The sequence below is a fragment of the Suncus etruscus genome, chromosome 12 (assembly GCF_024139225.1).
Source record: "Suncus etruscus isolate mSunEtr1 chromosome 12, mSunEtr1.pri.cur, whole genome shotgun sequence".
Lineage (NCBI taxonomy): Eukaryota > Metazoa > Chordata > Mammalia > Eulipotyphla > Soricidae > Suncus > Suncus etruscus.
This window is the reverse complement of record NC_064859.1, coordinates 77,556,352-77,579,742: the sequence shown is the minus strand read 5'-3', so window position 1 is coordinate 77,579,742 and position 23,391 is coordinate 77,556,352.

The window sequence follows — 23,391 nt, the reverse complement described above, 5'->3', positions numbered from 1 at the left end:
CACCCTAGGCCAGGCCAAAAGGCCGCTGGCACATACGGAGGTCTGCCAGCTGCCCGCCCGTGCTGCTAAAAATCCCTCTAGGAGATTTTTTAAAAATAATTTTTATTGAGACCAATGTGAATTACAAATATTTCACAGTTGTATTTCAGGTATATATTGACAGTGAATTAGGGCCATTCCCACCACCAGTGTTGGCCTCCCTTTGCTATAGTTTCCAGTATGCCTCCTACACTTCCACCCTTAGCCTAAGATTGCTAGTGTAACAGGTTCCTTTTTGTACAGCTTGTTGTAGTTTGGGTCTCTTGAGTCTATTGTCATTGACATTGGTTTGTGTATGTAGGTTTGACCATGTTTTAATTCCTCTCAATGATTCTGGGATTTTTTTTTTTTGTAGAAGCTTTAGGGTTTTCTAGATATAGAACATAATGGCAGAGGAAAAATATCTGTCACAGAGCAGGTTGAGGGATGAAAAAAAACTGAGAATATTGGTAGAGGGTAGTAAAAATGGTGAAGGGATAAAGGTTGGAATTATGTACATCTAAAACTCAATAATGAATATTGCTTAACTTTGTAATTCAAGGTGATTCAATTAACAAAAAGAAATTAAAATAAAAGCAATCAATAACTAGTGGAAGTATATCATCCTGGCCAGAGTGAAAAATTCTTAAAGGATATGTCCAAAGAGGCCAAGTTAAGGGACTGGAGGTTGAAGACTGGGACCTCCATAGCAGCATCACTGCTGAGACTACCTGGGACCTTTAGGCTTGGGACAAAAAGTCTTGTGTGCGTAGGGAGATGTTCTACCACAGAACCAGAACTCCAGGCTGCTCCACCTTCATTTTCTCAGTAATCTTAAGACCTTGTGATTTTCTCATTTTTTAAATTTTGATTGAAGACAAAAATGCAAAGAGAAGACAAGGTGAAGTTACAGTGGGAAGGCAACCACCTATAAACAGAATTCTCAAAGAAATCCTCTTGCTGAAACCTTAATTTTGAATTTTCAGCCAAGAAAACATTAGGAAAAATAAAACAGGGCCCGGAGAGATAGCACAGTGGCATTTGCCTTGCAAGCAGCCGATCCAGGACCAAAGGTGGTTGGTTCGAATCCTGGTGTCCCATATGGTCCCCCTTGCCTACCAGGAGCTATTTCTGAGCAGACAGCCAGGAGTAACCCCTGAGCACCGCCGGGTGTGACCCCCCCCCAAAAAAAAAACCAAAAAAAAAGAAAAAGAAAACAAAATACATGCACATTTACTTTGTCCCTTGAGCCCCCAGACTGTATGTAGTACATTATAACATTTCTTAGCAGTGCACAAAGCAAGTCAAAGCCATAAAATTTATGCAACTTCTTTAACATTAAAAGCTATAGTATTGTTGATTCAATTGATCATAATACATTATTTCATTAAGGATGAGTCAAAGGAGCACAGCAAAGATGGTGTTAGTGTGGAAATTGTTTGCATAGGCCCAGCAAAATATAGGGGACATGGAAATTAAAAGCCTTGGCCTAAATACAAGGAGACCTTACCCCTGAAGTTTTCTGGCATAAGACTAACTCTAGGCTCTAGGCATATTAGGTTGTCCAACCCAAGTCATTGTCTGTAGTGCCAATACACTTTTATTTTTCACAGTCACTGTTGTTGGTGTCAGGTTTCTGAAGCCAAGGATCTTGGAATATGTCCATTTCCTATATAAAAGTTAGGATGATGCAGAGCACCTTTTAGTTTCACTCACAATTAGAGGGTGATACAGAGAGCTCATTCCTGAAAGCAGATCGTTGTTGTTATTAAGTCCTCTGTGTGTTAAAGGGAAATCTCTGTTGAATAGGTCTATGCCAGAGCAGTGGTAGGATCGTCCCTGGTAGAGGATTGCTTTCAGGTGATGTAGTACACAACCGTGGTTGTTTTGTAGATGGCATCCCTGGTACAAGGGTAAAAGGACAATGTCCATTCTTCTGAGGCCTGAGTTAGGTCTTTATGACAATATTCAGGGTGTAAGGTCCTACTGCATCAAAAGATTTGTGTGTTCCCATATCTATTAGATAAGAACATGTTTGTATATAATTTCCCATTTTAATGTGCCTATGCAAAGGAAGAACAATACTACATGGCAAGATTGGTGCCTATGGGGACGCTAGAACAAGTCCAACAATCCAATTGACTTGGTTCTAATATAAACTTTAAATGGAAGGACACTTCCATTTAACAAATTTCTTATTTAACAAATAACAAAGATAAGAAAAGAGAAAATAGAGGGGAAATTTTGAAATAGTTGGGTGGGGTATTAAATTGTGAAAGATTTTTGTCTATGATTGACCTGTACAGTATTGAAGGCAAAATGGGTAAATGGGGGAAATAATGGTTGGGACTGAGGCAGTAAAGGACTAGAAATGAGCTGTGTAGGGCGATGGATATTATGCATATATGAAATATATGCATACAATATTATCAATATATATATTGTTTATGTTTTAAAATAGAGACGAATGAGAGAAAAATTGCCAGTGATTGTCCCAACAAAAACCAGTGCTGCATCAGCCCATCCTCCACCCCATGCACCTCCCCCCTAGAGTAGGGAGAGGGAAGGGAAAAGCCTGAGGACCCCATAGAGGCCAGCTGGTCCGCCACCCAGGAAAGGCCTGGAGGCCAGGGGAGAAGGGGACTGCTGGGGGCCTGCCAAGCCTCCTAGCACCCCCCAAGCTAGGGAGACGGCCTCCAGCAAGGGGTCTCCCCAAACCCCATACCTGGCAAGAGCTGGCCTCCAGAACCAGGGAGGGATCCAGAAGCCAGATATCTGCCTGCCCTCCTCCCCAAACCCCTCCCCCAGAGTAGGGAGGGGGGAAGCCTGAGGTCCCCTATAGAGTACACCTGATACCCACTTCTGGCCCACTAGGCTGGCACCCAGGGAAGGCCTCATTTTCTTTAACTCATTTATTTTCCTTTAATAAGTAAATGCAATCTCCATCCACATATCCTATTTAAGCTTTTTGAAAAAGAAAGTTATTGCAAACTCTTTTGGAGTTAGTCTGGTCTTCTTACATGGTAGCTTGTGTGAGCTGTTGACTGTTGGGCTTAATAAATGTGATAGTTCTCTAATCTCTCTTTTTTCCCTCCCTCTCTCTCTCTCTCTCTCTCTTTCTATCTATCTATCTTTCTCTCTCTCTCACACACACACACACACACACACACACACACACACACACACACACACACACATACACACACACACCCCAGACTGGCAGGTTGCCTGAAGCCTATACACTGGGCTTACAAACAATGTCACTGATATAAGTTGTGGAAAAAATTTGCTACATAGAAATTGACTTTACAAGGAAGGAAATAACACAAGAGAAATAGCTGGTCTTAACTTACTTAGATCCAATCTAAACATTTTTCATTTAGGAAACTGAGGCCTGTCGAGAGACATATGCAGCTAATAGCTCTTGGTCAAGAAAAATACATTTTCATGGCCATCTAAATTGCTAAATATTCTTGGTATTTTGCATGCTGAAATAAGAGTTCTCTACTCAGTTTCTGAGATATTGGGCTCAGAAAAATATAATGTAACCATGCAAAATTTAATTCTAAACTTATTTATATTCACGTTTACATCAATTCACTAGAAATATAAAATATGGAATGAAAAATGTCTTTTGACATTAAGTACTATGTGATAGTGGCACATTTATTCTGGGGTTGAGTGTGTGAATGAGGGGGGTGTTTCCCAAAATGGTGATTTTCTGAATTTCCTTTGGTATTTTCACATACTTGCTCTGGACAACTATAATATGATTAAATCACACAGAAAAACAAGATAAATAAACAGCATATGCTTTAGAAATTGCCACAAATTATGAGGTTAGAAGATTATAGATGATATGAATTCTAGTAAAATTACTGCCCTCCCCCTCTCCAATTCTTATTCCTAGTGCTATATTTTCTCATATTAATAAGCACACTGAACATAAGGCTTGAGCAAGAAAGTGTATACTAATACAGAAAAAAGAATGTAAGGAACAAGTACAGCATACAGCACAAGAAAGGAGATAAAAATCAAATAAGTACTTTATTATGCATAGACATCACATTTTTCAGATTTAGGTTTAACACAATTTACATAAAAATTTTAGAGATTTTTAAAACAAAGCATGGTTTTTATTTTTATCTTGATTTCATCTTGAATAATAAGTAAGCAAATGTATATGAGAAATAAGTATACAGAAATAAAATATAGTTGCTTAGATATGCAATTATATTTTAAAACTATAAAAAATTAAAAATGCAGTAGCTGCACAAAACTGCCAAAAAAAAAACACCTTAAAGACACCAACACTATAGCACATCTTATTGCATTTTTTAATGAAATAAAGTATTTAAAATAAGCAACAATTAAAATGAGTTAGTCAATGAAATAGGCTTATAAGTTTGGCTAAGAATCCTTAACATATAAGTTAGTTCATAACTCATTTAGTATAGTAAAATATATTATAAATGGATTTAATATTTTAGTGATCCTTAATTTAATCAAATATTTTATTTTTATTACACTGTGAAGATATTTAAACAATGCAAAAAGAATCACAGAGAAGGGGCTGGAGAGATAGCATAGAGATAGTGCGTTTGCCTTGCATTCAGGACAGTGGTTCGAATCCCGGCATCCCATAAGGTCCCCTGTACCTGCCAGGAGCGATTTCTGAGCATTGAACCATGAGTAGCCTCTGAGCACTGCTGGGTATGACCCAAAAATTAAAAAAAAAAAAAAAAAAAGAAATCACAGCGGAAAGGCTAAATGTGTACATTTTTTTAAAGCAAAGCAAAACTTAATTCCATCTACAAACAAGTTATTGATGAGGGCCACCTTCCAAAAGGCAACCCCAACCAGGGGTCACAAGCCAAGTTATAAAGGCCTTGAAGCAGAAAGTCTTGACCATTTTTTTAATTAATATCTTTATTTAAACATCGTGATTACAAACATGATTGTGATTGGGGTTCAGTCAAGTAAAGAACGTCCCCCTTCACCAGTGCAACATTCCCATCATCAATGTCCCAAATCTCCCTCCTCCCCACTTCACCCTCGCCTGTACTCTAGGCAGGCGTTTTACTTCCCTCATTGTTAGGATAGTTCTCAATGTAGTTATTTCTCTAACTGCACTCATCACTCTTTGTGGTGAGCTTCAGGTAGTGAGCTGGAACTTCCAGCATTCCTCTCTTTTGTGTCTGAAAATTATTGCAAGAATGTTTTTCTAAATGTGCACAATTATATAAAGTTTCTGAAGAAGCCAAATAAAAGATAAAGCAAAAAGGGGCAACCATTAAAGATCTTAATACAGATTTATAGAAAATTATTTTGTAGACTCACTTAAATAATGTTATGCGATGGTAAGAATCAATAAATTGACAAAGGTATTGACAAATCATATTTCTGTTTGAGAAAATACTCATGAGATGCAAAATAGATAATAAGATTTCTCTTTTTAAAAATTATATGTATGTTTCTAGTTTCTTCTTTTATTTTCTGATAGTTTCTTCTTTTATTTTCTTATAAGAAAAGTAATAACCAATTATTGTTTACATAAAAACACTAAAACACTCAAAATTGTCAATATTCATTATAACACTGGCACTATTTACAACAGCAAGATATGGAACTAACTTAAATAGTCAAAAAATTGAGTAAATAAATTGTAGTACGTATATGTATTTGTATATATGCATACTATATGCATCTATATCACCACCAAAAATAAAAATTATCATGTCATAATGACATATAATGTTATGATGATATGTACACACCTGTTTTTGCATCACTTGTTATAAGAGCCAGCAAATTGTAACAATAGAAATGTCCAATAAGAGACAAAGAAATAAAGGCGTTTTGTTGATAAGCACAACAAAATACTATGCAATCACAGTATTGAAATCATGTAGGTTTTTTGTTTGTTTGTTTGTTTTTTGTTTTTGGGTCACATCTGGCAGCTTTCAGAGGTTACTCCTGGTTCTATGCTCATAAGTCGCTCCTGGCAGGCTTGGGGTACCATATGGGATGCCACCGACCTTCTGCATGCAAGGCAAACGCCTTACCTCCATGCTATCTCTCTGGCCCTGGAATCATGTAGTTTTATGCTGAATGAAATAACTCATAGGGAAAAGGACAGTACTGGTTTATCTTATACATGTGTGGTAATATAGAAACAAAATGAGAGTATGGACAATGTCAATTGATAACCAAACCTAGGAAATAGATTGCAGAACTGAGAAAACCAGGTTCGGTGGAGGAAAATCAAAGGAGACTGGAAATAAAGCAAGATAATAAGTGGTAGATTTGGGGCATTTAGTTGTTGTTAGGTGAGGTACTGGTGTATATTGAAACTGTGTCAACACTATTGCAAGCATATAAATTAAATTATAATAATTATATTGAAAATGTAATACTGGGTTCTGGAGCAATAGTAGAGAGACTAAAGGAGCTTGTATTGTATATGCCCAACACAGAATCAATCCCAGCCACCATATACAGTGTCTGGAATACCACCAGAACTGATCCCTGAATATCAAAGTAGCAGTAAGCCCTGAACACCATTGGGTATGATCCCCAAAATGAAGTAAAAACAGTAGTGGTATGGTGTTAATACTTTGGTGGTGGTACAATAATTTTGTACATCAAAACTTAAAAATATTAATACCAGAATCATCATGGTCCCTAAACCATAAGTGATAATAATAATAAAATAAATTGTTCTATCTATACACAATGGGAAACTTGAACACTCTAAGAAAACATGAAATATTATTTTTTGTTATAATATGGATGGAAAGAGGATTATGCTGAGTGAAATAAACATAAAGAGAAAGACAAATTTCATATTGTCTCACTTGTGTAGTATAGCAACAAACAAAGCAAAGGAACAGAATAATGTTGGAAAATGAACTTGTAGTCTCTGACCACAGAACCAAAGTCACTAAAGATATGAAGGTAAAGGATATAAATGGGCTGAACAATGGTGGGCTATGCATAGTTACGTGGTGGAGGTGGAGTGGTAATGAAACAATACTGTACTCATATTAATACTGGACCATTCCCAAAATGAAGCACAGATTCAATTCTTTGAAGCACTAAAGACTATATCTAGAAAAAAAATGTACTCATATTCTCTCTTGTGATGATTGTAGTCTCTTCTTTACACAGAACCCAGATTTACCTTCACATAATACTTATCTTTAGATTGCAAAAAATATAAGTACTGACAAAGTTTTCTTTCCACACTTCCAAACTTCTAAGCCAGTCTTCCTTCTATCATGCCTCAGTGGTAGAAAGACTGGGCTTGACAAGGGAATGAAAGTCTCATTCATAAGAAAATTCATCTCATCCTGGCCTGCCAGATCAGATTCCTTAGCTCCACATACAAACCAGGAAAGAAAGTTACTGGGGCACCATGACTCATCAGCAACCTTATATGATCTGGAACTGGCAATAGCTAGAATAAAGCTGATAGACACCATACATGTTGGGAAATTAGAAAAGAAGGACAGGAGGTCTATTTATATTCTCAGCTCATTCGTATTTCTGAACATTGCATGTGAATCTCTTCAAGACACAAAATTTGTATTTGTTGAATACAAGAATCTGGGCATTGCACTGGGAGCTAGCCATGCTTCTGTACATTTTTAGAACTGTCAGAAGTATTGAAGCTATTTCCACCTATTAGGTAAAATTATCTGAGATGCGACAACAAAGGATAATAAGTTTAAATAATATTTAATAATATGCTACATACAGAATCCCTGATCAATTACATCAGACTCAGGGGGGAGGTTTAATAGTCTAGTGACCACAAATCTTTTCTCATCAGCTTCTATTGTGTAGAGATATTCAACCGTGATCCATCCCAGCTCTCACTACAAGCACCTTTAGCCTGTTATTATCAATGTTTCCTTAACAATGGTAGAAATGCCTGTATGATCCTAGATTCTTTTCATCTTTATTCCTGCTTCAGTTTTGATATCCTCTGCATTTCCTATCTTAAAATTGCAGAGAAAGAAATCTAGAACTAGTCACTGAGAGAGGGAAGTATGACTTGGAATGATACAAAGCTAACACTTCTACTACCTACATATAAAGTTTTAAATAATGGGTATAAACTTTATTTTTTAAAAAGATCTCATTCATTTTTAAAACCTCATACAATTAATACATAATACACCTTCCTTTCTCCAACTGTTTCACATGTAGTAGCCACCTCAGCCAATCATGTCAGGCCTCTTACATATACACATAGAAAAAAAAAAAGGAATGCCAAACACAAAACTATAACTTCCAAATTCTATCTTCACATCTGCTCCCCCCATCCTGCTGTTTCTATGACAACAGCTTCCAAGAAGTACCATAGGATTTGGGGCCTCATGGCAAGGCTGGCTGCATGTCACATTACAACTTCAATAAGTGTGTGTGGGTGAAAGAGGGACACTCACTGCTCTGTAATTAGTCCTTCTCAGAATAGCCACTTTGTCATTCTCAGATTGAAAGGGATGATTTTCTCCAGAGAGAAAGATAATTGCTGAATTCTTGGTAAAACAAAATTTTTATTTCACAGATTTCAACAAGTGCTATAAAAAACAAAGATGGGGGTACTAAGCATAGCACCTCATCAGGAGATCCTAAGAAGGACTGGATACTGAGGGAGTGAGGAGGGGAGCGACTTCTATAGCCACATTCTCATTTAATAATGCAAATCCCACAAAGTCCTGCAGAGTAGATTGTATATATAAAACACAGCTGGAACTCAAGATCTTTTCCTTTCTCTTTCTTTTCTAATTCATTTATTTTTACACCACTGGCACACTCTCCAATTGTAGGACATAGTCCCAGGGGAGGCCTGTGCGTAGGGATGCTGCTAGAGGTATAAACCAAGAGTCTCCTCATACTCCTCATACTGGAGTATGCATGTGTTCTACTGTGACTTATTGCACATGAACTGCTTGAGCTGAGTTTATCTCTGTATACTGAGACACCTTTGATCTTTCTTTCAGAATCTTTTACTTCTCTAATTTGGGGGTGTGTGGTTTACTCTTCGTTTTGCTCTCAGAAATTACTCCTGGCAGTCTCCAAGACCATATTGGACATCAAGAATCACACCCAGGTTGGCCACCTGCAAAGCAGGGCCCCTACCTGAGTACTATGGCTCAAGTCCATAGGATCTTTATTTTGCTGTATCCTCTCTTCACTTCCCTTTTTCCAGTACTTGTTCATCTGACCTGTCAGCACCTCTCACTCCACATTGATAGTCTAAAGGTCATTGAAGTGTTATCAATTCACATGGCTTTTTCAGCTTTTTCTCTGTCCAATCAGAAGGCATGACTGTAGCATTTTGTCCTCATACATCCTGCCTATCAACGAAAGACAAAGAGTATAGCTAGAAAGACTAAATATACTCTCAAGTTGAATGCATTAGAAGATAAAATGAGGATAAAATTAGGTCATTTATGTGGGTAAGATAGCAGTGATGGATGTTGTGTTTTCTACTTCTCTGGTTTCTCAAAACTCTGGTCAATGATGGGGAAGTAGAACCTATATAATATACAGTAAGTTTTATAATATATTTATGTATATACACCATTATACATAGATACATTTGTACATATTTATACACATATGCATACATATATTATGCCCTATTAAATCAGTAATTCTTTGTGGGGGGGGTCACACCTGGCAGTGCTCAGGGGGTTATTCCTGGCTCTACACTCAGAAATCGCTCTAGGCAGGCTCAGGGGACCATATGGGATGCTGGGATTCAAACCACTGTCCTTCTGCATGCAAGGCAAACGCCTCACCTCTATGCTATCTCTCCAGCCCCTAAATAAGTAATTTTATTGGGATGTCTACAAGGCTCTTAGCACTCTGGACTTTCCTTATACAGAAATGGAAGATTTTTTTCCTAATAATAATTATTTTATTAAAGCACCATGGTTACAAAAAGTTTTATATTGAGCTTCAGTCATAACTATATACCACCTTTCATGGCATATTTCTTGCCACTAGTGTCCCAAGGCTTTGTCCCACCCTCTCTGCTTGCCTCTTGGCAAATATTTTACTTCTTTTTCTCTCTCCCTCTCCACCCTCCTCTCTCTTTATATTCCTCCCCTGTTTTTACACTGTAGTTTTCACTACTGTTAATGAAGGTATATGTATCATGCATATATCACTTTATTCCCTTCAGCACTCTGTTTTAGTCCAGAGTGATTAGTTTTAACTTCTATTGTAATAGCGGTCCCTTCTCTACTCTAACTTCACTGATCCAGTATTTGTGGCCATCTTCCGAACATAAAGGTAGGTCCTCCTTACCCTTATCTCTATTGTTTTTGGATATTATTGCCATTCTATTATTCAATCTCTATTCCTCTCCCTCTGACTCATTTCACTCAGTATAATAATCTAGAAATGGTGAGCTGCTCTCAAGTCCAGTCAGTGCCTTAACCACTTAACCATATAATATTACTTTTATTCTTTTTTTTTTTTTTTTGGTTTTTTGGGTCACACCCGTTTGATGCTCAGGTGTTACTCCTGGCTGAGTGCTCAGAAATTGCCCCTGGCTTGGGGGGACCATATGGGACGCCAGGGGATCGAACCGGCGGTCCTTCCTTGGCTAGCGGTTGCAAGGCTTACCTTACCTCTAGCGCCACCTCGCCGGCCCCGATGTTCTTGTTTTTCTTTTATTTCTTTCTCCTTTATTTCTTTTATTTCTTTCTCCTTTAGCATCTATGAAGGTTACTTTCATGTGCCCAATTAGTGGAATCACTGTATCCAGCTATTTAGTCAAACATTCTGTAAGAAGGTTTTCTGGGTAAAATTAATATTTAAGTAGTTGTGGGTAGTATAATAGGAATAAGCACAAGCAGTTGAAGATAGCAGCTAATATAAGTGGCAATATAGATGAACTTCAACAAGTCAGTTGAAGACTTCAATAGAAAGCAATTTTGCCAGCAGCTTTTGTGATTCAATTGTAACCTGTGTGTCCACTCCTCAAATTCTGTATGGGATAAGCCTCATGATTGTGGTTTCTAAATCTGACTGACTCCCTTATAAGAGAAAAAAGCTACTTAGCATCCCTTCCCAGAAACTCACCTTCTTTCAGTTAAAAAATAAAAACAGAAAACACCCCAATAATACTTAAAATTACTAGTATGTCCTCCACCCATCTTTTCTGCATTCCACAGGACTGGTATCACCCACTTTGGAAAACTCTGTAAACTAGTTCCTTAAATTAAATTTCTCCCGCCTGTTCTGCTCCTCTGGAGAATCCTGACTAATAGATATTCCTGCCTCTTTTATTTCTTAACTTCCTTTACTTTCTCTCTTCTTTCTTCATTATGGATGAGGAAATCAGTTCTGGAGATGAGGCACATTACACAAAGTTCTGCTGGCTTCTAAGTAATCAAATTGGGACTGATGCAGTCTTTCTACACTCCAGCTTTCACAGTTCTGTTTAATGAATTATGGACTTCTCTGTAAACCAGTGGGGCACTCTTTTGGCAAGTTTTGGCTCCCAGAACAAATTTGGCAATGATATCTCATTCCTCATTAATATTGTACCCATAAGAACTTCATGAGAAGGTCAAAGACCCACTTAGACTCTGACGCCTCACAGAGCCCTGACAGCAATTATTCATTGTATCTATTCTGTTTTGCAAAGAAATAAGATACTTCATTAATATTAAAATATTATTTCACAGGAAATAAATACCTGCCTTCTACCAATGGTCCTAATTTAAATAATAACCATTCAATTTGGGTCTTTGTCTTCTGTTCCTGCTAACACTTTACATAACAGGACAAGATGGTACGTTCATATGAGAAATTTGATTATGTTCATTTTTGCCTCATCTTGACAAAAAAAACACCAATTTTATGATTGCACCTAGGATCAGATTCAAATTTTTGTGAAATATAAAGTTCTCTTTTTATTTACTTTACTTATTTTCTGCCTCACTTCCTCACTAGAAAATTTACTTATTTTTCTGCCTTATTATCAAGTCTCCATTCTTACTAATCCACTATCTGAACTTATACTATAGTAATGATAAATAACAAGCATTACCCTGATTGTATTATTATTCAAAGTATTCAGCCTGGTTCCTTGTTCTTATCCTTCAACAAAACCAGACCTGGGTCTAATCTTGACCCTGCAACTTTCTTTGGTCAAGGAATAAAGCAAGTGGGGCTTCTGACACATTAAATGATTCTACCACATATCTTCTTTGTCCTCTGACAGGAGAACCACATATTACAGGCAGGGGGTTCTCTTTTAAGTTTCTAAAACAAAGAGAATGTGGAGTCACCTTTAAATCAAACTAGGCTCATTTTGTGAAATGAATAACATAGATTTAGAAATTGGTGGTGATGGGAATGTTGCACTAGCAAAAGGGGGTGTTCTGTTTATGACTGAAACCCAACTACAATCATGCTTGTAATTATGCTGCTTAAATAAAGATTTTATATATAAAAAAAGAAATTGGTAAGATTTAAGGCTGATTTTGTTTTATCACATAACATAGTCTGTACTGATTAAACCCTCTCTCATTTTGAATTAGGTAGCTCATGCTGGAAAGCTCATTGTGCCATGTACTTTATTCTTATTATAGCCCTTATCACACTGGATGGCATTTGCATTTGACATATTTGCCCTCTATAATGCCAGAGGGAAAGAGATTGTGTACTTGTTCACCTCTCTGTCTCTTATAACCCTGAAGAGCCTGGCACTGGAAACATGTGATAAAGACATTGAATCAGGCTTTTGACTGGCAAGTCTTGCTCTAATACCCTTTTACTGTATTTAATATGATTCAAAATGAATATTTTTAATACATAAGACCAGGAGAGGAGTCGAGTTTATAGATAAAATCAGAATGATTATTTTAGAGAAATGAACAGATTTTGATATTTTCTAATAAATAGAAACATATAGTGCTGAAGAAAGAACATTGGACAAGGTCTATAATAAGCCATTTTAAAAAATCCATACTATCGGATTAATCCTCTTTTATAGTTGTCATGATGAAAAGTACCATTTACAGCACCCTTGCCTTTTAAAAAAATTAAATTCTTGAAAACACTCTGCAATGTTCAGGGGTAATTTCTGGTTTAAACTCAGGAATTACTTCTCACAGTACACAGGAGACCATATGGGACGCTGGAAATTGAATCTCTGTTTGCCACAGGTAAGACAAATAACCTACCCACTGTACTCCGTCCTCTAGCACTATTGCTTTTAAATGAATATCTGATTATGCATAAATATGTAATAAAAGAAGTCAACTCTAATGTAATCAACGATTCAGAATAAGTTCCTTGATATTCACTGCCTTGTTTTAACTGGGATGCCTCACATTGATTGACGCTACTAATATCGTTCATATTTGGGCACAATTTCTCTTGTCTTTTTCTAACATTACTCTGATAGCAACAATTTATATTACCTGCACTGGTTGAGATTAGAATTTATAGACTATGTGAGAAGCATTCACAGGTAATGATAGGTTGAAAGGCAAAGTCAAGCATATCATAAGACTAGATAAGCTGGTTTAGTAATTAACTTGTTTATTTAAAAATGAACATTAAGAATAAGTTATCAGCATTAGCCACCTTGTCTGATGCTCATTCTCATTCCCAAAATCTAAGAGAATAACCTAGAGATGGAGAGATTGTACATTCGGTAGATACTTACCTTGCGTGTGACTTATTCTAGGTTCTACCCTTGGTTCCTCACATAGTCCTTTGAGCCCTGCCAGGAATGATCCTTGAGTAGCGATCTAGGAGTAAGTCCCAAGAGCTGCTGAATGTGGCCCAAAAGCAAACAAGCAAAAACACTAAATAAATAAAAAAGAAAACTTAGATATATTTTCTAATGTTTGTCACCTGCCTTTTTATAGCACAAAAATCAGAAATTAATGTTTTAATAAAATCACTATGCTATAATCATAGATGTTACTAAAGTCATCTGAAAAAAATGAGTTATTCATGGTCAGAAAGAGAATTAGTTACCAAATCTAAAACCAGACCAAGTAATTTTCACCCTAGGCTTCATTTCCTGTTTTTGTAAAACCTTCATTAAATAAATAAATTATTGAAGAGTGCTTCAGAAATGGTCAAGAAGCTTCTTTATAAATAATTACAGAAATAATATATTATTTCACAGTAAGAGTATAATTACATGCCAACCTATACATTTATTTATTCAAATCATAATGCATTGTCTGTACAATGCCCAGCAGTAATTCCCTATAGCAGTGGAAAATGGAAACACTTATGGCTTAGCTTTCACCCAATCACTGACCATGTTCTCAAAAACAGAACTAAACCAATCAGAACATCAATTTCCTTTATGTTAAACTTGTGAAAACAACCTACCAAAAGGAGGATTATATGAGAATAACTGGAAAAAAAGAAAGGCCCCTGAAACTGACAAGAGGCACACGCTGCTGTAAAATGTCACCATGTCAGATGTGTGCTTATACCAGGGACTCGAATAACAGCTTCTCTCTGCTCAACGGGGCCAAGTATATGCTTAGAATTTTCTGAAAACATCATCTCATTGTTAGCATTGGTTTGTTATGTGGGATTTAAAAACACATAGTTTTTTCCTTTTTCTCATTAGTTACAGCATGCGATTTCTCAGTAAAAACATTTCCTCAGTGACTGTCATGAAATCACTGTGATTTCCTAATAAGGAAATATACTCAATGTCTACCGAAGGCCCCTATTTCCCACCACTTAGTGACTGGAGATTAGGAGCATAATCATTAGTTCTGTCAGCTAATTGCCCATTCAAGTTTCCATCCTAAACTCTGATGGGCTGAATGGTGCATCTAAGAAAACAAAGCAGAAAAGAATTTTAGTAGGGTATATTTTTAGATTTATATTTTTAAAAACATGGATTCAATTGACATTATGACAGATTTTAGTGTTGATTAGAAAAATATGATGGTTCAGCCATATAACAGTCATTCATTTATTCAGCAAACAGTTGCCAAATCTTGGAGCATAAAAATTAATTGGAAGCTTGTGCATTCAAGATGCTCATAGAGCAGTTAAGATAAGAACTGGGTACAAAAATTTGTTACAGAGTCTCTGTGAGGATTTTGCACAGGGAATAAATACTGGTCTTTAGAACTGATGCTGTATGTATGATGTTCAAAGTCAAGAAAGATTACGTCAAAAAATTGAAGTCAAATATTTACCAGACAGGTGTACCTGGGCAGAAGAGATAACCATATGGACACACAGAAAGTGGAACCAGAGTAGGCATTATCCACAGACGTCAGAAAAAAAAATCTTTGGACAAAATTGCAATACTAATATCTAAGGTATAGAGTAATGGGAAGTAGAGAGAAGATGAGGACTGGCAGGAGGAAAATCAAAAGTTAATAAATGTTTTTAAAATAAAATGTGAATTTCAAGTAGAAGGGAGAATGGCTGAGTTAAAGAGATGTTAGAAGATAGTATCACACATTGGCTGCATGCATGAGAGTGAGGGGCACTCTTGGAGACTCCTTTTCTTTTGAATTTCTAAGTTTTTTAAATAATAATTTAAATACTGTGACTACAAAAATGTTCGTAATTGGGCTTCAGTCATTGAATGTACACCACCCTTCACCATGTAACTTTTTCCCACCACCAGTGTTGTCCATTCTCTTACCCCATCCCCTGCCTATCTTTGGGACAGGCATTATATTTCTCTCTCTCATTATCATTGCCATGTAGTTGTTGTTTGCATGCAGTCTTTAGCTCTGGGAGTTTCTCTGAAATGATGTCCTTGACTGTTGTTACTCCATATTTCTGTGTTTCTGGGACACCAATGATTCTTATGTAGTTTCTGTTGAATTTATCAGACTTCTATTTTCTTCTGTTCACATTCCTTAAGAACTTTTTCCATTTTCTGATTGTTTTACAGCTGTTTTTCAACCTCTTCAGTTGTACGAAGTTATTATGCATATCATCTCATCTTCCAGCCCACTGATTCTGTCTTCAGCCACTGTTATTCTGTTGGAGAGGCTTTCCAGTGAGGTTACATTTCACCTACCAAGTATTTCAGTCCTGTTATTTCAATTTGAAGTTTTCTCATTTCTACTTTCATATCCTCTGGATTCTTATTTGTGGCACATTCAGTTTGTTCTGTGCTTTCTCTGAGTTCTATGAACATCCTCCATATTTCTTCTCCAAAATCCTTATCTGAGAGACTAAATAGGTGATTGGTACTTTTTGATTCATCAGAGCTACCATCTTTATTCTTTAAGCATGGTGGAGGCCTGCCTGTGTCCCCATTGTGGTGGTTTTACTGTGGTGGTTTGTTTTGTTCTGTGCTGGCTTTTATTGACTAGGAGGAGTGAATGGCTGACGAGCAGAGTGGTGCAACTGTGCCCCTCTGCCTCTTTGCCTTGGACTTGGCCATTCTGCTGGTGACCCTGATCTTACTGTGACCACTGCTGTTGCCTGGATCTAGGTTCCAGATTTTTGATTTTGAACTTAATCTAATAGTAACATGATGGTTACTATTTCTCATTGGAAAAGAGAAATCTAAAAGAAAGACATGTTAGCTTTATATTTTAATTTGATTACAATAAGAATATTTGGTTTGTTAAACAGCTCAAAAAGAGAAGATAAAAAGTGGTTAGAATCATCACTGTATAAGACAAAATTTAGTAAGAATTATAGCTTCAATTATGATTGAACCATGTCATGGGAATCATTGGAATTATTCTTATGGCCCCCAAATGCGCCAATAACACCACGTGGCATTGCTTCTTATTTGCATAGGCACATTAAAATGGGAAAATACTATACATACAAATAAGATCCTATCTAATAGAGATTGGAACACACAAATCTTGTAGTGCAGAGGGACCTTACACCCTGAACATTGGCATAACGACCTGGCACAGACCTCAGAAGAAAGGGCATAATCCATTCTCCCCTGAACCAGGGAAGCCATCCACGAAACATCCAGGCTGGTCTATAACATCACCTGGAAGCAATCCTCTACCATGGAAGACCTACACTGCTCAGACTTTGACCTGCTCAAAAGAGACTTCCCTTAACACTGAGAAGACTTAACAACAACAACGACCTGCTTACAGGACAGGGCTCCCTGCATTGCCCTTTGATTGTGAGGTGAAAGGAGAGGATGCTCCACATCCTGACTTCAATGTAAGATATGCAGATTCCAGGATCTTTAATACAGAAACATGATACCAACAACAGAGACTGTGTGAAAAATAAAAGTGTGTTGGCACTACAGACAATGTATTGGATTGGACGATCTAGCTTTCCTGGAGCCTAGACTTGGTCTTGTGCCAGGAAACTTCAGGGGTCGGGTCTCTTTGTACTTAGGCCAAGGTTATTTCTTTCCATGTCCCTCATATTTTGGTGGGCCTATGAAAACAATTGCCACTCTAACACTATTTTTACTGTGCTCCTTTGACTCTAATCCTTAAAAATAACTCACTTAAAATTTGAGGTTAACGTAAACTAATATGCATGTATATGGAAATGTAAGAAAATACTATGCCTGTAATGTTTAAGGAGTTACGTAAGTTTTATGACTTTAGATTGCTTTGTGTACTGTTAAGAAATATTATAATGAGTTACAATCTGGGGACTTGAGGGACAAAGTAATTATACATGGATTCTGTCTTATTTATCTTAATGTTCTTTGGCTGAAATTTCAAAGTTAAGATATCAGCAAGGGGGGCCCGGAGAGATAGCACAGCGGCGTTTGCCTTGCAAGCAGCCGATCCAGGACCAAAGGTGGTTGGTACGAATCCTGGTTGGTTCGAATTCCGGTGTCCCATATGGTCCCCCGTGCCTGCCAGGAGCTATTTCTGAGCAGACAGCCAGGAGTAACCCCTGAGCAATGCCGGGTGTGGCCCCAAAAAACCAAAAAAAAAAAAAAAAATCAAAACAAAAAAAAAAAGATATCAGCAAGGGGACTTCTGAGAATTATGTTATGGGTGATTGTCCTTCCACTGTAACTTTACCTTGTCCTCTTTCTTTACACCCTTGTTCTCATAATTAAAAATAAAAATTAAAAAAAAATAATAAAAGATAATAATAATTTTAGTTTAGTTATATTACACTGTAACAAGTAGATCCTATTTTGTTTCTAGGTTGGCGAACACTTTAAAAAAATTTAAAAAAAAAGAATATTTGGTTTGTAATTTAAATGAAACATCAATGAATGTAAAAATTTTCTTGATTGGCAATATATGCAATCAAAAACCACTTACCTCTGTACTCCTTAATAGAAAATAATTTTGAAAGTAGGAGAAAAAGAATTAGTCTATCGAAAAAAGGAAAAGGAAGCAAATAAAAATATGTGTTTACCATATTTTTCGGTGTATAAGGCGACCCCCTAATATTACAGTTAAAACATAGGTTTAGGGTAAGATGTTTGCCTTAGATGCAGAAGATTAGTGGTTCGAATCTCGGCATCCCACATGGTCCCCCCAAGCCTGCTAGGAGCCATTTCTGAGTGTAGAGCCAGGAGTAACCCCTGAGCGCAGCCAGGTGTGACCCAAAAACAAACAAACAAAAAATTAGCGAAAGCAATATAATATAAGAAAACAAAGATATATTATGGGGCCGGCAAGGTGGCGCTAGAGGTAAGGTGTCTGCCTTGTAAGCGCTAGCCAGGGAAGGACCACAGTTAGATCCCCTGGCGTCCCATATGGTCCCCCCAAGTCAGGGGCAATTTCTGAGCACTTAGCCAGGAATAACCCCTGAGCATCAAATGGGTGTGGCCCCAAAAGGCAAAAAACAAACAAACAAAAAAAACAACAACATAGGTTTAGGCCTATATCTGCTGTATAAGACTAACCCCACCCCACTTCAGAGGCAACACCAGTTCTTTTAGCTTGCTGGAGGTGCTCTAATACAGTCCATTCAGTTAATATGCATGTGTCTTGATACAGCAGCTTTGGCTACACAGTATGTCCCTGTACTGCAACTGTATGTACCACTGCGAGCCAATCACAGCAAGCAAAGGTTCAAAGGTTATACTGTAATAGACTTCCTCTCTGACTCTGACCAGTCTGAGCAGGCTTTTTACAGTGTAGATTTGGGTACAGAACACTGTATAATTTGCATGCATAAAAAGCCTGCTTGGATTGGCTGAGTTAGGGAAGTGGTCCGAGCAACCTTGCAGTGATTGGTGCAGAATCAAGTTGGAAAATTCATTTTTTGGCAATATTCAGACGATTTTCCTTTAGCGGCATATCGAAACATTTTTTGGGATATACTTGGCGTATAAGACGACCCCTGATTTTGGTTGACTTTTTTTTGTTTCAAAAGTCATCTTATACGCCAGAAAATATGGTAATAGAGGTGGACAAATTCTGGTTTAAATTCTGGGTGTTTAGAAAAAATTAAACTTTTATGCTAAAGTTAGTTATTTACTTTCTCAGCTATTTAAGCAAAGTTGGGTTATCACTATAGTTATTAAATATGCTACTGTATATAAAAGCTGAAAGTGTAAAATACAATTGTGCCCTTTCCTCCTTTCTACCTCACCTTGCTTTTGTCATCTTTGTTATATCCCAGATTCTCCGACTGAAGTTAAGACTGAGATGGAAGGAAGCTGACTTTCTCCCACATTCTGATCAGTTCTTCTCTATTTCAACCTTCCTAGTCCTCCTTCGTAATCTCTAAATGATGCTTAGCATTTATTACCTTCTACAAGATGATCTTTCACAACATCCCTTGCTTGTCTTCTTTCAGTTATTTTGCTTGCTTACTCTATCAGATCTCTAACATGTTTAAGCTTGTTATTTCCACTGCTAGCTTTTATTTTTGACCTTACAGCATACATGTTTTTTTTTCCAATCTAGTAAAGGCAAGTCAAAGTAAATGAAGATTCTCATTGAACTTGCCGCTACTGTGTCATTTTCTTTTCTCTTCCTTACTATTCTAAGAACTATAAAATTCATATAAACAGTTATCATAAGTACTATGGGCTCACTTTCAGCTCAATGAAATAAAATGAATATTAAACTAATGTGGGGAGTTCAGCCAGATAGTACAGAAGTAGAGTGCTTGTTTTGCGTGTGGTTGATCTGGGTTGGATTCCCTGGTATCCCATATAGTCCTTCAAGCACTGACAGAAGTAATTCCTGAGTCAAAAGTAAGTCTTGAGTACTACCAGATATGACTTTCAAACAAAAATAAATAAAATAAAATAAAGTGAGTCACATGCAAATTACATGCTCTGCATGTTGACATATTTAGTTGGGTCCTCAGCACCATCTATCATTCCCTGAACACCATGTATCATCTTGCCAGCACTGTCATGAGTGACCTCTGAGTATAAAGGAGCAAGCGTGAGCCTGTTCAAGTTTGGCCCCCAAACAATATTACACTATTGTGTAATCAAATAAGCTTCCAATAAAATTATGCATAAAAAGTAACATGTGTATATAACTCAAATAAAAATATTGCTAAAAATGCTTCCATCTGGGCTTCAATGAGCTATATTTTTTATTTATTTATTTATTTTTGCTTAAAATTTTACCTCTATATGAGTGACTATAGACTGTTCAAAGTAGTTATATCTGAAGTTTGTTTGGTGGTAATAGCAATTTCTTAAAATAATAAATAAACTTTTCTGCCTTGATTAGTTTGTGCTTTTGTATGATCACTTAGAGGCTTTGATATGTCCAGTAAGTGAACTCATTTTAGTTGTGCTGTGTATCAATGACAAGAATATCTTAAGAAAATGTCAAAATAGGAGTGAGGAGTTGGGGCAAAAGCACAGCATATGCCTTGCAAGTGGTAGACTTGGGTTAGATCCCCAGAATCCCATATGGTCCACTGAGCCTGACAGGAATAATTTCTTTTTTTTTTTTTTTTTTTTGGTTTTTGGGCCACACCCGTTTGATGCTCAGGGGTTACTCCTGGCTATGTGCTCAGAAATCGCCCCTGGCTTGGGGGGACCATATGGGATGCCGGGGGATCGAACCGCGGTCCGTTCCTTGGCTAGCGCTTGTAAGGCAGACACCTTACCTCTAGCGCCACCTTCCCGGCCCACAGGAATAATTTCTAAACATAGAGCCAGGAGTAATCTCTGAGCACTGTAGGGTGTGGCCCCAAAACCAAAACACAAAACAAAACAAAATAGAAGTGAGTCAATAGTAGAAGAGAGCAGAAAACATACTCCACTTCTTAATTAAGTTTGCTTAATTATAACATTATATTAAAGTAATAAAAAGTTTTTAAATTACAAAGTTAAACTTAAAAATTTAACACTTTACAAATTTAAAACCTTCAAAATTAAAGTAAACATTAAAGTTTACTAGTCATAGGGAATCAACCCAGATATACTATATTCTGACCACTTTGAAACATTTGCAAGAATCATGAAAATATGATAGAGGCATAGATGAAAATGGCACGCTCTTTGAAATAATCATACTAACAAGACTAGCCATACACAGGATTACCACAGGCCTTCACTTTGTAAAGAACTTAATATATTCAAAGTGTAAAAAGCCAAGTCCAATGCAATAGAACATGAATAGATTCTGAACATTTTATAGTCATGTCTTGACCCTCTCTAAATGGAATCTTCAATGGCTTGAATAGTTATTGGTATGCATCTGCTTGTTTTTTTATTTACACAGAAAAGGCATAATATTTTGAACTACCTTTGTTTACAAAAGAGAGAGCCATAAATAAATACCAGGAATCAAATCTGAAGAAATGAGAATCTAAACAAGGAGCCTGGAGTTACCAATTCATATGGCTTAAGAAACCAGGAGAAAATTGGCTTAGGAAGATAAAGTGGTAAATTGGTTAATTCATGAGTAGCTCACATTTGATTCTGGCAGGAGGTAGATATTGTTTGAAAATTTAATTTTTCATTTTTTAAATTAATTTAAAAATATTTTTTCCAGAACAAACATTAATAGAAAACAAAGTGCTATGTCTTAGTGGCTGTTATTATTAACACTAGGTGTGAGAGTTTGACTGCTTGGCCTGCCTTCAAGGTTAAGGTAGGTCAAAAGAGGTCTGTATCTTGGTCTTCATGGTCTATTCTATGCATGGAATAAACCTCCAAATCTGTGTGTGTGTGTTTTTTAAACATTTTTTAAACAATTCACTGCCATATTTTCTAGCTCCTGTTTTTCTATTATGGTCTCTAGGTTTGGATGCAATCTATAACTATGGTATTTTCTATTTCTTTAATACAGATATTTTTTTTTTTATTTTTGGAGTGAGAGGTACCTCTGAGGTGATCGCAAGTATAAACCCAAGAAAGCTAAAAACTTAGGAAGCACTTCAGTTTCTTAAGAATTTCTAGTCTTTCTTTGTATTTTTCCCTATTACTACTTTATTTCCTCCTTCCTGCAATGAAGAGCTATGCTTCTTGTATATATCAAGCTTTGCTGTAGATTATTTATTTAATTCCCAGTTCTAAGAAAACTGTCTACAGTTACTGCTGGAAGCTAAATCAGTTTAAAGATTAACGTCTCCTTTTACACACCACTACATTGTGATTCTGCACATATGACATAAAACTCAGTTTCTGTCCCCAAATATTCCCTTTTCTCCAGGTGTTTTTTTCTCTTTGATATCTGTTCTTCTAATCTTGACACCAAATGCCTTTTGTCACTTCTGAGATCTCCTGGATGGATCAGTTGACTAGTCTTGCCTGCTTTCTTTTAGGGTTTATCTTGTAATCAAATTTTCTCCATTTCCACTGCCTCTATCTTTGTGCTCCTCTATTCTGATAAAATGGGATCTCCTATCTATCCCCTTCTTGTCTGTTTTACTCTTTCCTTTATGCCACAAAGGCAGGAATCTACAGTCAGATCAAGGAAGCACAGACATTTCATGGCCACACACATTGTACTAGGCAAAGACAAAGTCAAACTGGAGTCTTTTTTCTCTAAACTTTGTGTGTTATACTTGATATTTCTGTAATTGGAATGTTTCATGTGATATGTGTAGCCAGAAAAGGTGAGGATCTCATCATATGTTTGGAATAGGCAAATATTAATACAAGTTTACACTTAGAATGCTGAATAAATGGTGGGGCTATGGTGAAGCCTGCAGAATGTCATCCTGTGTGAACTCACAGACAACACTGGGAGTTCAAAAAAGAGATCTTCCTCTTTGAGTGGAAGAACTCTGTGTAGGCATGATTCCCAGTACCTTGACCCATTTCTCAGTAACTTCAGATTCAGAAATGATTAAGAAAGCTTTTCAGGGCCCGGAGAGATAGCACAGCGGTGTTTGCCTTGCAAGCAGCCGATCCAGGACCCAAGGTGGTTGGTTCGAATCCCGGTGTCCCATATGGTCCCCCGTGCCTGCCAGGAGCTATTTCTGAGCAGACAGCCAGGA